The sequence below is a fragment of the Cherax quadricarinatus genome, chromosome 35 (genome assembly GCF_038502225.1).
Source record: "Cherax quadricarinatus isolate ZL_2023a chromosome 35, ASM3850222v1, whole genome shotgun sequence".
Lineage (NCBI taxonomy): Eukaryota > Metazoa > Arthropoda > Malacostraca > Decapoda > Parastacidae > Cherax > Cherax quadricarinatus.
In genome coordinates this window covers 10,503,777-10,520,105 of record NC_091326.1, presented here as the reverse complement: position 1 = coordinate 10,520,105, position 16,329 = coordinate 10,503,777, and the positions used below count along the sequence as shown (strand labels likewise).

The window sequence follows — 16,329 nt, the reverse complement described above, 5'->3', positions numbered from 1 at the left end:
GAGCTGCATGACCTCAAAGTGTGATACATGTCTTTCCCACTCTCAGGGCATACCATGGAGTCACCAGACTTATGGGAAGAGAGAGTAACGTAGTACTTGAGTTCTGCCTTTTATTATATAGGAGAATGTGGACACAGAGAGCTGCAGTAACATATCCACACGCAATCGCTCCTTGATTTGAACTGACCTTATCTAACCTTCGGGTGATGATGCCCAACGGCTATGACTTATGTAGATGAATGGTTCAGAGAACCGACACGTTGATAAATTAGACACATGTGCAACTCTTGGGTATCTTTATTGAGGAAACGTTTCGCCACACAGTGGCTTCATCAATCCATACAAAGGAGAATGGTGAATAACAGGAGGAGTTTGAGGTAGTCAGTCCCTCAGCCTTGAGTCAATGTAGTCAGTCCATCAATCTTGAAAAGAATACAGCATATGTGCAGAGAAGTAGCTTATAAACCGTAGGCAGGAGAGGTGCAGCAGTCGTAGGTGGTATCACATTTGACCAATGTGGAAGTAGGTCGTGCCCAAGGCTATGACTTATACATGTGTCCCGTAGGTCGGTTGCTAGCGCACTCAGCTCACATGTTAAGGTCCGTGGTTCGATCCTCAATACGGGTGGAAATATTAGGACGTGTTTCCTTAAGACACCTGCTGTCCCTGTTCACCTAGCAGTAAATAGGTACCTGGGTGTGGGTCTCATCTGGGGACAAAATTAACCTAATTTGCCCGAAATGCTTTGCATAACTAGGGACTTTCTGCATAGTATGTCATTAATGTCAGCTATGGTCTGTATAAGTTGTATCATATACTTGTAGAAATAAAGATTATTATTATTACTATTACATAACATTTATAAGGATACAAAGGCATAACCTAAAATTAGGACGATACGAGTGCCAATACAAAATTACTCGTACTAATGACATATGTTTGACCTGAGGATATGGGATGTTTGACCACAGTGTGAGATATAAAACAGTATGAGATTTCTTACACAGTGTGGGATGCTTGATATCAGCATGGGATGCTTGACCCCCAGTGTGTGATGTTTGATTTCAGTATCCGTATGCTAGTCTTCTTCCCACTCCTGATCCACAATTCCTTGGCTCTCCTCTTATATCTCTTATTCCCGCTGTAATAAATTTTCAGCCAGTTTGTACCTCAGGTAAACTTATCTAACAAGGGTCTTGATCGAGAGACACTCGTTGTTACCCTCCATTAGTCCTTCCCTGTTATTAACTCGCCCCCCCCTCTCTTTTCTTCGTCTCTCCCTTCCGCGTGTCCTGTGGGATGTTGTCCTGGTGGTGAGAGGCACTGAGTGCCACAAGACCAGCCTCAGTCTGACATTCCCCGGCACGGTGTCCACACACACACACCCGCCTTCCTCACTACCCGGCTTTGGTGCGTTCACTTAAACTCACCCTCCTCGATCTGTTAACATTTATATCCCGTGAAAGAAGCAGATTGTGAGGTGTTGGTGGCGCTGTGAGAGTAGATGTGTATTATACCTGTCGAGTGTCGTTTGAAAGTTGCGTAGATGTGTGAAGGAACTACAGGTGGGAGGTGAGGCAGCAAGCGGCCTGAGGTGACCCTCCTCCACCTGTTGAATTATTATCTGGTAGGGCAGAGCGCTGTCTTGAGCCATCTGCTCCAGGAGAGCAAATATTGCACGAGGAAAGGTTAAACAGTGCTTCTATGTCAGTACGTACCGGTAACAATTAGGTACTCCCGCCTCGCACTTACTGCCCTAATAAAAATACTGTGAATGTATTCCTTAAATACATCTCAGTTGTATTAATCACCGTTTTTACGAATCACTGTTAAGCTTGACTAGCTTTGAACAATCTGTTGTTTAGGATGAAAGTTCGTACTGTAGCATTAGATAAGATAAGATAAGATAAGATAAGATTTCGTTCGGATTTTTAACCCCGGAGGGTTAGCCACCCAGGATAACCCAAGAAAGTCAGTGCGTCATCGAGGACTGTCTAACTTATTTCCATTGGGGTCCTTAATCTTGTCCCCCAGGATGCGACCCACACCAGTCGACTAACACCCAGGTACCTATTTGCTGCTAGGTGAACAGGACAACAGGTGTAAGGAAACGTGTCGGAATGTTTCCACCCGCCGGGAATCGAACCCGGGCCCTCCGTGTGTGAAGCGGGAGCTTTAGCCACCAGGCTAAATGTTATACCGAGGCTTTGCTATGGTAAAGAAGCACTCAGACTGAACCACCTGTGGCTGAGCCTCAACACAATACTGACTCACCTCGTGTTACTGTAACCAACTCTTGCATAAAGACGTTATGGACTTCCTGTCGTAAGTATACAAGAACATAATTAAAATCTCCATCTCAAGCAGCCAGGTGGGTGATCAAGCCACCTATTCCTCGCTGCATGGTGAGAAGTCAAACCACCTGCTCCACTTAGCCACACGGGAGATCGTCACGAGAGAACTTCAAGACTGCGTCATAATGGCGAACATTTTCTGATACCACAAGTAACGTCTCTCTCAACCTCTTCTGTTTATCTTAAAACAAAAGTTGTCATCATATAGTCACAACTATAAAAATATATGTATTTTAAACAACAAATGTATATATATATATATATATATATGTATATATATATGTATATATATATAATATATATATATATATATATATATATAGGTTGGTAGACAGCAACCACCCAGGGAAGTACTACCGTCCTGCCAGATGACTGTGAAACAAAAACCTGTAACTGTTTTGCATGATGGTAGGATTGCTGGTTTCTTTTTCTGTCTCATAAACACGCTAAGATAACAGGGATATCTTGCTACTCCTACTTACACTTTGGTCACACTTCACAGACACGCACATGCATATATATATATACATACATCTAGGTTTTTCTCCTTTTTCTAAATAGCTCTTGCTCTTTTTTATTTCTTCTATTGTCCATGGGGAAGTGGAAAAGAATCTTTCCTCCGTAAGCCATGCGTGTCGTATGAGGCGACTAAAATGCCGGGAGCAATGGGCTAGTAACCCCTTCTCCTGTATACAATTACTAAAAAAGAGAAGAAGAAAAACTTTATAAAACTGGGTTGCTTAAATGTGCGTGGATGTAGTGCGGATGACAAGAAACAGATGATTGCTGATGTTATGAATGAAAAGAAGTTGGATGTCCTGGCCCTAAGCGAAACAAAGCTGAAGGGGGTAGGAGAGTTTCAGTGGGGGGAAATAAATGGGATTAAATCTGGAGTATCTGAGAGAGTTAGAGCAAAGGAAGGGGTAGCAGTAATGTTAAATGATCAGTTATGGAAGGAGAAAAGAGAATATGAATGTGTAAATTCAAGAATTATGTGGATTAAAGTAAAGGTTGGATGCGAGAAGTGGGTCATAATAAGCGTGTATGCACCTGGAGAAGAGAGGAATGCAGAGGAGAGAGAGAGATTTTGGGAGATGTTAAGTGAATGTATAGGAGCCCTTGAACCAAGTGAGAGAGTAATTGTGGTAGGGGACTTGAATGCTAAAGTAGGAGAAACTTTTAGAGAGGGTGTGGTAGGTAAGTTTGGGGTGCCAGGTGTAAATGATAATGGGAGCCCTTTGATTGAACTTTGTATAGAAAGGGGTTTAGTTATAGGTAATACATATTTTAAGAAAAAGAGGATAAATAAGTATACACGATATGATGTAGGGCGAAATGACAGTAGTTTGTTGGATTATGTATTGGTAGATAAAAGACTGTTGAGTAGACTTCAGGATGTACATGTTTATAGAGGGGCCACAGATATATCAGATCACTTTCTAGTTGTAGCTACACTGAGAGTAAAAGGTAGATGGGATACAAGGAGAATAGAAGCATCAGGGAAGAGAGAGGTGAAGGTTTATAAACTAAAAGAGGAGGCAGTTAGGGTAAGATATAAACAGCTATTGGAGGATAGATGGGCTAATGAGAGCATAGGCAATGGGGTCGAAGAGGTATGGGGTAGGTTTAAAAATGTAGTGTTAGAGTGTTCAGCAGAAGTTTGTGGTTACAGGAAAGTGGGTGCAGGAGGGAAGAGGAGCGATTGGTGGAATGATGATGTAAAGAGAGTAGTAAGGGAGAAAAAGTTAGCATATGAGAAGTTTTTACAAAGTAGAAGTGATGCAAGGAGGGAAGAGTATATGGAGAAAAAGAGAGAGGTTAAGAGAGTGGTGAAGCAATGTAAAAAGAGAGCAAATGAGAGAGTGGGTGAGATGTTATCAACAAATTTTGTTGAAAATAAGAAAAAGTTTTGGAGTGAGATTAACAAGTTAAGAAAGCCTAGAGAACAAATTGATTTGTCAGTTAAAAATAGGAGAGGAGAGTTATTAAATGGAGAGTTAGAGGTATTGGGAAGATGGAAGGAATATTTTGAGGAATTGTTAAATGTTGATGAAGATAGGGAAGCTGTGATTTCGTGTATAGGGCAAGGAGGAATAACATCTTGTAGGAGTGAGGAAGAGCCAGTTGTGAGTGTGGGGGAAGTTCGTGAGGCAGTAGGTAAAATGAAAGGGGGTAAGGCAGCCGGGATTGATGGGATAAAGATAGAAATGTTAAAAGCAGGTGGGGATATAGTTTTGGAGTGGTTGGTGCAATTATTTAATAAATGTATGGAAGAGGGTAAGGTACCTAGGGATTGGCAGAGAGCATGCATAGTTCCTTTGTATAAAGGCAAAGGGGATAAAAGAGAGTGCAAAAATTATAGGGGGATAAGTCTGTTGAGTGTACCTGGTAAAGTGTATGGTAGAGTTATAATTGAAAGAATTAAGAGTAAGACGGAGAATAGGATAGCAGATGAACAAGGAGGCTTTAGGAAAGGTAGGGGGTGTGTGGACCAGGTGTTTACAGTGAAACATATAAGTGAACAGTATTTAGATAAGGCTAAAGAGGTCTTTGTGGCATTTATGGATTTGGAAAAGGCGTATGACAGGGTGGATAGGGGGGCAATGTGGCAGATGTTGCAAGTGTATGGTGTAGGAGGTAGGTTACTGAAAGCAGTGAAGAGTTTTTACGAGGATAGTGAGGCTCAAGTTAGAGTATGTAGGAAAGAGGGAAATTTTTTCCCAGTAAAAGTAGGCCTTAGACAAGGATGTGTGATGTCACCGTGGTTGTTTAATATATTTATAGATGGGGTTGTAAGAGAAGTAAATGCGAGGGTCTTGGCAAGAGGCGTGGAGTTAAAAGATAAAGAATCACACACAAAGTGGGAGTTGTCACAGCTGCTCTTTGCTGATGACACTGTGCTCTTGGGAGATTCTGAAGAGAAGTTGCAGAGATTGGTGGATGAATTTGGTAGGGTGTGCAAAAGAAGAAAATTAAAGGTGAATACAGGAAAGAGTAAGGTTATGAGGATAACAAAAAGATTAGGTGATGAAAGATTGAATATCAGATTGGAGGGAGAGAGTATGGAGGAGGTGAACGTATTCAGATATTTGGGAGTGGACGTGTCAGCGGATGGGTCTATGAAAGATGAGGTGAATCATAGAATTGATGAGGGAAAAAGAGTGAGTGGTGCACTTAGGAGTCTGTGGAGACAAAGAACTTTGTCCTTGGAGGCAAAGAGGGGAATGTATGAGAGTATAGTTTTACCAACGCTCTTATATGGGTGTGAAGCGTGGGTGATGAATGTTGCAGCGAGGAGAAGGCTGGAGGCAGTGGAGATGTCATGTCTGAGGGCAATGTGTGGTGTGAATATAATGCAGAGAATTCGTAGTTTGGAAGTTAGGAGGAGGTGCGGGATTACCAAAACTGTTGTCCAGAGGGCTGAGGAAGGGTTGTTGAGGTGGTTCGGACATGTAGAGAGAATGGAGCGAAACAGAATGACTTCAAGAGTGTATCAGTCTGTAGTGGAAGGAAGGCGGGGTAGGGGTCGGCCTAGGAAGGGTTGGAGGGAGGGGGTAAAGGAGGTTTTGTGTGCGAGGGGCTTGGACTTCCAGCAGGCATGCGTGAGCGTGTTTGATAGGAGTGAATGGAGACAAATGGTTTTTAATACTTGACGTGCTGTTGGAGTGTGAGCAAAGTAACATTTATGAAGGGATTCAGGGAAACCGGCAGGCCGGACTTGAGTTCTGGAGATGGGAAGTACAGTGCCTGCACTCTGAAGGAGGGGTGTTAATGTTGCAGTTTAAAAACTGTAGTGTAAAGCACCCTTCTGGCAAGACAGTGATGGAGTGAATGATGGTGAAAGTTTTTCTTTTTCGGGCCACCCTGCCTTGGTGGGAATCGGCCGGTGTGATAATAAAAAAAAAAAAAAATATATATATATATATATATATATATATATATATATATATATATATATATATATATATATATATATATATATCTTAAACATGCAAACTGACACAATACAATGCACAATACAACAATCATGAAGGACGTAATTATCATTCTGAGAGGTTAGATACACTATCATTCACTCTTCTGCAATATTTCAACTCTTATAAAAACTGAAGAATCTCGCAACTATCAACAATGCATAATAAACATCGTCACAAGGAAGGGCTAAATCCGCAAGGCAGGGGGGAGGGGTCATGCAGCGTCTGGGTAAATGGGTGGTAATCAGGTTCGATCCGAGGAAGGGGAGGGTAGCTCTAATTCCTTGGATCAAGAACCCTTCACCAATTAGCATCAGACATCGCCGTAGACGGAACTGTAATGATGAGGGTATAAATGTGGATGTTCTTGGCGCGAATATATTTAAGTTATACTCCAGAGTGTCATATTTAGGTTATATTCCAGAGTGTCATATTTAAGTTATACTCCAGAGTGTCATATTTAGGTTATATTCCAGAGTGTCATATTTAAGTTATACTCCAGAGTGTCATATTTAGGTTATACTCCAGAGTGTTATATTTAAGTTATACTCCAGAGTGTCATATTTAGGTTATACTGGCTACATCAGCAGTGTGTTGTTAGTCAAGTGTACACAGTGGGAATAATTGTCAGCAATGTTCTCCTGTCACATTCCATCACACAGGACAGGTCACCTATATAGCTGACGACTGAGACACTTGTGAAACATCTGGGAATCTTTATTGTGGGAACATTTCCCCAATAAAATATACCCAAGTGCTGCACAAGTGTCTCAGTCTTCAACCTGTCTGTTTTCTAACCATCACACACGTATAGTGTTGATATGTGTCAGCCTGAGCTGGGAGACTCCAGCAGGGCGACGAGGATATTTTCACGGACCCCTGTGGTAATAAGTCATTTTGTCTGACTTTTTTGGGTTATCCTAAGTAATTTACACATATACTGCTATGTGTGTGATAATTTATGTAACTGTATTTATGTGTATCTGTAACTGAATAAACTTACTTAGTTACGTAAGCTTGAAAATCTCCGTCTTAACAGTGGTGGAGTTACTCTCAACAGGGAATTATCATCTCCCACGAGTGCCTATCCCATACCCAGGAGAAATTTAATTTTTATTGAGATATCTCTCTATCACTGCCGAGATGGCGTCAAAAATTATATGGAGGCGCGAGAGAAGAAATATTAGTGGTTGGGGAGGGGGTAGGTATGGGAAATTTAGACTACATTATATATTAAAAAAAATACGTATATACATAACTACAAAAACAATGAGGAATTATTATTGCAACAGATTATGGGTATTTTACAGCAACATAATATGTCTATGAATATATACTAGCGCAACCGCTCCCCCCCTCATCAATTTCTTAATGATGTAATCTACTTGCAACAACAACCTGAGTGGTGGGATCTGAATGGCGTACTGCCAGCAGTACTGAAGAAAAGATGAGTTACAGAACAAACTTGATCTTACTGGAACAACGTTGTGCTTTTTAAAGTCAGAGCGAAATATCGTGTCTATAAAATATTGGTATACAAGGAAAGTGTTTGCTTCAGTGTTGTCACCAGTACTACACTTGACGCTATACAAGGAAAGTGTTTGCTTCAGTGTTGTCACCAGTACTACACTTGACGCTGTACAAGGAAAGTGTTTGCTTCAGTGTTGTCACCAGTACTACACTTGACGCTATACAAGGAAAGTGTTTGCTTCAGTGTTGTCACCAGTACTACACTTGACGCTATACAAGGAAAGTGTTTGCTTCAGTGTTGTCACCAGTACTACACTTGACGCTATACAAGGGGAGTGTTTGATTCAGTGTTGTCACCAGTACTACACTTGACGCTATACAAGGGGAGTGTTTGCTTCAGTGTTGTCACCAGTACTACACTTGACGCTGTACAAGGAAAGTGTTTGCTTCAGTGTTGTCACCAGTACTACACTTGACGCTGTACAAGGGGAGTGTTTGCTTCAGTGTTGTCACCAGTACTACACTTGACGCTATACAAGGAAAGTGTTTGCTTCAGTGTTGTCACCAGTACTACACTTGACGCTATACAAGGGGAGTGTTTGATTCAGTGTTGTCACCAGTACTACACTTGACGCTATACAAGGGGAGTGTTTGCTTCAGTGTTGTCACCAGTACTACACTTGACGCTATACAAGGGGAGTGTTTGATTCAGTGTTGTCACCAGTACTACACTTGACGCTATACAAGGGGAGTGTTTGATTCAGTGTTGTCACCAGTACTACACTTGACGCTATACAAGGAAAGTGTTTGCTTCAGTGTTGTCACCAGTACTACACTTGACGCTATACAAGGGGAGTGTTTGATTCAGTGTTGTCACCAGTACTACACTTGACGCTATACAAGGGGAGTGTTTGCTTCAGTGTTGTCACCAGTACTACACTTGACGCTATACAAGGGGAGTGTTTACTTCAGTGTTGTCACCAGTACTACACTTGACGCTATACAAGGAAAGTGTTTGCTTCAGTGTTGTCACCAGTACTACACTTGACGCTATACAAGGGGAGTGTTTGCTTCAGTGTTGTCACCAGTACTACACTTGACGCTATACAAGGGGAGTGTTTGCTTCAGTGTTGTCACCAGTACTACACTTGACGCTATACAAGGGGAGTGTTTGCTACAGTGTTGTCACCAGTACTACACTTGACGCTATACAAGGGGAGTGTTTGATTCAGTGTTGTCACCAGTACTACACTTGACGCTGTACAAGGGGAGTGTTTGCTTCAGTGTTGTCACCAGTACTACACTTGACGCTATACAAGGGGAGTGTTTGCTTCAGTGTTGTCACCAGTACTACACTTGACGCTGTACAAGGGTCGTGTTTGCTACAGTGTTGTCACCAGCACTACACTTGACGCTGTACAAGGGGAGTGTTTGATTCAGTGTTGTCACCAGTACTACACTTGACGCTATACAAGGGGAGTGTTTGATTCAGTGTTGTCACCAGTACTACACTTGACGCTATACAAGGGGAGTGTTTGATTCAGTGTTGTCACCAGTACTACACTTGACGCTATACAAGGGGAGTGTTTGCTTCAGTGTTGTCACCAGTACTACACTTGACGCTGTACAAGGGGAGTGTTTGCTTCAGTGTTGTCACCAGTACTACACTTGACGCTGTACAAGGGGCGTGTTTGACAGTGTTGTCACCAGCACTACACTTGTGTACAAGTGTTTGATTCAGTGTTGTCACAGTACTACACTTGACGCTATACAAGGGGAGTGTTTGATTCAGTGTTGTCACCAGTACTACACTTGACGCTATACAAGGGGAGTGTTTGATTCAGTGTTGTCACCAGTACTACACTTGACGCTATACAAGGGGAGTGTTTGCTTCAGTGTTGTCACCAGTACTACACTTGACGCTATACAAGGGGAGTGTTTGATTCAGTGTTGTCACCAGTACTACACTTGACGCTATACAAGGGGAGTGTTTGATTCAGTGTTGTCACCAGTACTACACTTGACGCTATACAAGTGTTTGCTTCAGTGTTGTCACCAGTACTACACTTGACGCTATACAAGGGGAGTGTTTGATTCAGTGTTGTCACCAGTACTACACTTGACGCTATACAAGGGGAGTGTTTGCTTCAGTGTTGTCACCAGTACTACACTTGACGCTATACAAGGGGAGTGTTTGCTTCAGTGTTGTCACCAGTACTACACTTGACGCTATACAAGGGGAGTGTTTGCTTCAGTGTTGTCACCAGTACTACACTTGACGCTATACAAGGGGTGATTGCTTCAGTGTTGTCACCAGTACTACACTTGATGCTATACAAGGGGAGTGTTTGCTTCAGTGTTGTCACCAGTACTACACTTAACGCTATACAAGGGGAGTGTTTGCTTCAGTGTTGTCACCAGTACTACACTTGACGCTATACAAGGGGAGTGTTTGCTTCAGTGTTGTCACCAGTACTACACTTGACGCTATACAAGGGGAGTGTTTGATTCAGTGTTGTCACCAGTACTACACTTGACGCTATACAAGGGGAGTGTTTGATTCAGTGTTGTCACCAGTAGTACACTTGACGCTGTACAAGGGAGTGTTTGCTTCAGTGTTGTCACCAGTACTACACTTGACGCTGTACAAGGGGAGTGTTTGATTCAGTGTTGTCACCAGTACTACACTTGACGCTATACAAGGGGAGTGTTTGCTTCAGTGTTGTCACCAGTACTACACTTGACGCTATACAAGGGGAGTGTTTACTTCAGTGTTGTCACCAGTACTACACTTGACGCTATACAAGGGGAGTGTTTGCTTCAGTGTTGTCACCAGTACTACACTTGACGCTATACAAGGGGAGTGTTTGCTTCAGTGTTGTCACCAGTACTACACTTGACGCTATACAAGGGGAGTGTTTGCTTCAGTGTTGTCACCAGTACTACACTTGACGCTATACAAGGGGAGTGTTTGCTTCAGTGTTGTCACCAGTACTACACTTGACGCTATACAAGGGGAGTGTTTGCTTCAGTGTTGTCACCAGTACTACACTTGACGCTATACAAGGGGAGTGTTTGATTCAGTGTTGTCACCAGTACTACACTTGACGCTATACAAGGGGAGTGTTTGATTCAGTGTTGTCACCAGTAGTACACTTGACGCTGTACAAGGGAGTGTTTGCTTCAGTGTTGTCACCAGTACTACACTTGACGCTGTACAAGGGGAGTGTTTGATTCAGTGTTGTCACCAGTACTACACTTGACGCTATACAAGGGGAGTGTTTGCTTCAGTGTTGTCACCAGTACTACACTTGACGCTATACAAGGGGAGTGTTTGCTTCAGTGTTGTCACCAGTACTACACTTGACGCTATACAAGGGGAGTGTTTGCTTCAGTGTTGTCACCAGTACTACACTTGACGCTATACAAGGGGAGTGTTTGATTCAGTGTTGTCACCAGTACTACACTTGACGCTATACAAGGGGAGTGTTTGCTTCAGTGTTGTCACCAGTACTACACTTGACGCTATACAAGGGGAGTGTTTGATTCAGTGTTGTCACCAGTACTACACTTGACGCTATACAAGGGGAGTGTTTGCTTCAGTGCTGTCACCAGTACTACTTTTGACGCTATACAAGGGGAGTGTTTGCTTCAGTGTTGTCACCAGTACTACACTTGACGCTATACAAGGGGAGTGTTTGCTTCAGTGTTGTCACCAGTACTACACTTGACGCTATACAAGGGGAGTGTTTGCTTCAGTGTTGTCACCAGTACTACACTTGACGCTATACAAGGGGAGTGTTTGCTTCAGTGTTGTCACCAGTACTACACTTGACGCTATACAAGGGGAGTGTTTGATTCAGTGTTGTCACCAGTACTACACTTGACGCTATACAAGGGGAGTGTTTGCTTCAGTGCTGTCACCAGTACTACACTTGACGCTGTACAAGGGGAGTGTTTGCTTCAGTGTTGTCACCAGTACTACACTTGACGCTATACAAGGGGAGTGTTTGATTCAGTGTTGTCACCAGTACTACACTTGACGCTATACAAGGGGAGTGTTTGATTCAGTGTTGTCACCAGTACTACACTTGACGCTATACAAGGGGAGTGTTTGATTCAGTGTTGTCACCAGTACTACACTTGACACTATACAAGGGGAGTGTTTGCTTCAGTGTTGTCACCAGTACTACACTTGACGCTATACAAGGGGAGTGTTTGCTTCAGTGTTGTCACCAGTACTACACTTGACGCTGTACAAGAGGAGTGTTTGCTTCAGTGTTGTCACCAGTACTACACTTGACGCTATACAAGGGGAGTGTTTGCTTCAGTGTTGTCACCAGTACTACACTTGACGCTATACAAGGGGAGTGTTTGATTCAGTGTTGTCACCAGTACTACACTTGACGCTATACAAGGGGAGTGTTTGCTTCAGTGTTGTCACCAGTACTACACTTGACGCTATACAAGGGGAGTGTTTGATTCAGTGTTGTCACCAGTACTACACTTGACGCTGTACAAGGGGAGTGTTTGATTCAGTGTTGTCACCAGTACTACACTTGACGCTATACAAGGGGAGTGTTTGCTTCAGTGTTGTCACCAGTACTACACTTGACGCTATACAAGGGGAGTGTTTGATTCAGTGTTGTCACCAGTACTACACTTGACGCTATACAAGGGGAGAGTTTGCTTCAGTGTTGTCACCAGTACTACACTTGACGCTATACAAGGGGAGTGTTTGATTCAGTGTTGTCACCAGTACTACACTTGACGCTATACAAGGGGAGTGTTTGCTTCAGTGCTGTCACCAGTACTACTTTTGACGCTATACAAGGGGAGTGTTTGCTTCAGTGTTGTCACCAGTACTACACTTGACGCTATACAAGGGGAGTGTTTGCTTCAGTGTTGTCACCAGTACTACACTTGACGCTATACAAGGGGAGTGTTTGCTTCAGTGTTGTCACCAGTACTACACTTGACGCTATACAAGGGGAGTGTTTGCTTCAGTGTTGTCACCAGTACTACACTTGACGCTATACAAGGGGAGTGTTTGATTCAGTGTTGTCACCAGTACTACACTTGACGCTATACAAGGGGAGTGTTTGCTTCAGTGCTGTCACCAGTACTACACTTGACGCTGTACAAGGGGAGTGTTTGCTTCAGTGTTGTCACCAGTACTACACTTGACGCTATACAAGGGGAGTGTTTGCTTCAGTGTTGTCACCAGTACTACACTTGACGCTATACAAGGGGAGTGTTTGCTTCAGTGTTGTCACCAGTACTACACTTGACGCTATACAAGGGGAGTGTTTGATTCAGTGTTGTCACCAGTACTACACTTGACGCTATACAAGGGGAGTGTTTGCTTCAGTGTTGTCACCAGTACTACACTTGACGCTATACAAGGGGAGTGTTTGCTTCATTGTTGTCACCAGTACTACACTTGACGCTGTACAAGAGGAGTGTTTGCTTCAGTGTTGTCACCAGTACTACACTTGACGCTATACAAGGGGAGTGTTTGATTCAGTGTTGTCACCAGTACTACACTTGACGCTATACAAGGGGAGTGTTTGATTCAGTGTTGTCACCAGTACTACACTTGACGCTATACAAGGGGAGTGTTTGCTTCAGTGTTGTCACCAGTACTACACTTGACGCTATACAAGGGGAGTGTTTGATTCAGTGTTGTCACCAGTACTACACTTGACGCTATACAAGGGGAGTGTTTGCTTCAGTGTTGTCACCAGTACTACACTTGACGCTATACAAGGGGAGTGTTTGCTTCAGTGTTGTCACCAGTACTACACTTGACGCTGTACAAGAGGAGTATTTGCTTCAGTGTTGTCACCAGTACTACACTTGACGCTATACAAGGGGAGTGTTTGCTTCAGTGTTGTCACCAGTACTACACTTGACGCTATACAAGGGGAGTGTTTGCTTCAGTGTTGTCACCAGTACTACACTTGACGCTATACAAGGGGAGTGTTTGATTCAGTGTTGTCACCAGTACTACACTTGACGCTATACAAGGGGAGTGTTTGCTTCAGTGCTGTCACCAGTACTACACTTGACGCTATACAAGGGGAGTGTTTGCTTCAGTGTTGTCACCAGTACTACACTTGGAACCATATCGTCTATCTAACTTCAATAATATAAGTAATATAACTTCCCTTATGGGACATATATTTTAAAAATAATGCTTATAGCGTCTCGTATCTGGAAGATTTGAGTAATGTATATAATATGCAAAACTATATAGTGAGCGTGCAACATTAAACAATGTGTACAACATTCAGTACACACACACACGCACACACACACACACACACACACACACACACACACACACACACACACACACACACACACACACACACACACACACACACACACACACACACACACACACACACACACACATACACACACACACACACACACACACACACACACACACACACACACACACACACACACACACACACACACACACACACACACAGGATCAGATGAGAATGGTTCTGGTAGGGAGGAGTGGATGGAGGAGCAGTGGAAAAGGATGGAACAAGAGTGGGAGAGAAAATTAGGAGAGCTTTCTGAAAAAATGGAGAAAGAGCTCTCTGTGAAATTGGAAAAGAGGTTGGAGAAGGAGACAAAGAATTGGGAGGCACAAGTCGAAACTGCAGTAGCCAAGATAAGGGTCCTAGAAGTTGAGATAAATAGGCTGAAGCGAGTTACAGGGGCAGTGACCAGAGAAGACACAGCATATGAAGCTGCGAGGCCGAACAGGAAGGAAGGAATTATGAATTATGCTAAGGTCATATCAGCCTGCCAAGGAGGACCAAGGAGTGAAAGGGAAGAACAGCTGGTTGCAGATGGAGAGGGTGATAGGTCGATTGCTGAGGCACAACCAGGCTATCAAGAGGTACTGGAAAAAATCAAGGAAAAAACTGACCACATACAGGCAGGATCCAGAGTCACAGAGGGTGAGGCAATGGGAGGAAGAAAGGGCAAAATCAGTGTTTATCCATGGGCTTCAGGAGAGAGAGGAAAGGACACACACTGAAAGGCAGCAGGAAGAAAGAAAGGAGATTGAGAAAATCATCACGGAAATATTTGAAGAGATGGACGAGATTGTAAATTTTCAGAGAATAGGGGGGTACTCGAAGGGGAGAAACCGACCAATCAAGCTGATTCTCAGGACGGAAACAGTGCGGAACAGGATCCTCCAAGAGAAACCACGATTGAAATACTCGGAAGAGTACAAGAGGGTGTTCCTAGACAGAGACAGAACAAAATCCGAACGACAGCAGCTGAGGGAGAGGACAAAAAAGCGAAAGGAGCTAGGAAAAGAGACAAGGATGGAACCAGCAGAGGTCAGTCAGAGCAGAACAGAACAGCAAGGGCAAACACACACACAACTATTCTCAGAACCATACAACCTATCACACCATCCCAACACACACTACAATCCATACCCACAGCCTCCACCCAACACCGAGCTATAGAATCCCACAGTATGCCACCAGGTCTCCCACCCTCACAGGCCCCCCAAACCACAGTGTTGGAAAGGAAACTGGAGGTATGGTACACAAACGCTGATGGAATAACAAATAAGTGGGAGGAGTGGCATGAAAGAGTCAAAGAAGCATCACTGGACATCATAGCTCTCACAGAAACCAAGCTTACAGGTATGATAACAGATGCCATCTTTCCAATGGGATACAACTTCCTGAGGAAAGACAGAGGGAACAGGGGGGGTGGAGGAGTGGCGTTGCTGATCAAAAATCGCTGGAATTTTGATGAGCTGGAGAGAGGAGACAGCGGAGAAGAAAGTGATTACAAAGCGGGAACACTTCACTCTGGAGGTCCCAAGGTGGTAATAGCAGTGATGTATAACCCACCACAGAACAGCAGGAGGCCAAGGCAAGAGTACGACGAGAGCAATAGAGCGATGGTTGATACACTGGCTAGAGTGGCCAGAAGAGCTCATGCATGCAGGGCAAAGCTCCTGATCATGGGTGACTTTAACCACAAGGAGATCGATTGGGAGAACTTGGACCCACATGGGGGCCAAGATACATGGAGGGCTAAGATGATGGAGGTGGTACTGGAAAACTTCATGTGCCAACACATAAGGGACACTACAAGAGAGAGAGGAGAGGATGAACCAGCAAGGCTGGACTTAGTATTCACCTTGAGTAGTGCAGATATCGAGGACATCACATACGAAAGACCCCTTGGGGCCAGTGACCATGTGGTTTTAAGCTTCGAATACACAGTAGAGCTACAAGTGGAGGGAGAAGCAGGAAGGCCAGGACGAATGAAGCCAAACTACAAGAAAGGGGACTACACAGGAATGAGGAACTACCTGAACGGGGTTCAGTGGGACAGAGAACTGGCAGGGAAGCCAGTTAATGAGATGATGGAATATGTAGCAACAAAATGCAAGGAGGCTGAGGAGAGGTTTGTACCCAAGGGTAACAGGAATAATGAAAAAGCCAGGATGAGCCCATGGTTTACCCAAAGGT

General features: G+C 43.6%; 1 protein-coding gene across 1 annotated transcript in view; it reads left to right on the top strand.

Moving 5' to 3' along the window:
* The first annotated feature begins 1,323 nt into the window (after positions 1–1,323).
* LOC128695040 (Guanylyl cyclase at 88E) overlaps positions 1,324–16,329 on the top strand; it is a 532,612-nt gene continuing 517,606 nt past the window's right edge. The window contains exon 1 of the mRNA XM_070091517.1: positions 1,324–1,410. The gene's annotated coding sequence lies outside the window, so the exon portion shown is untranslated. The remainder of the gene's footprint in view (positions 1,411–16,329) is intronic.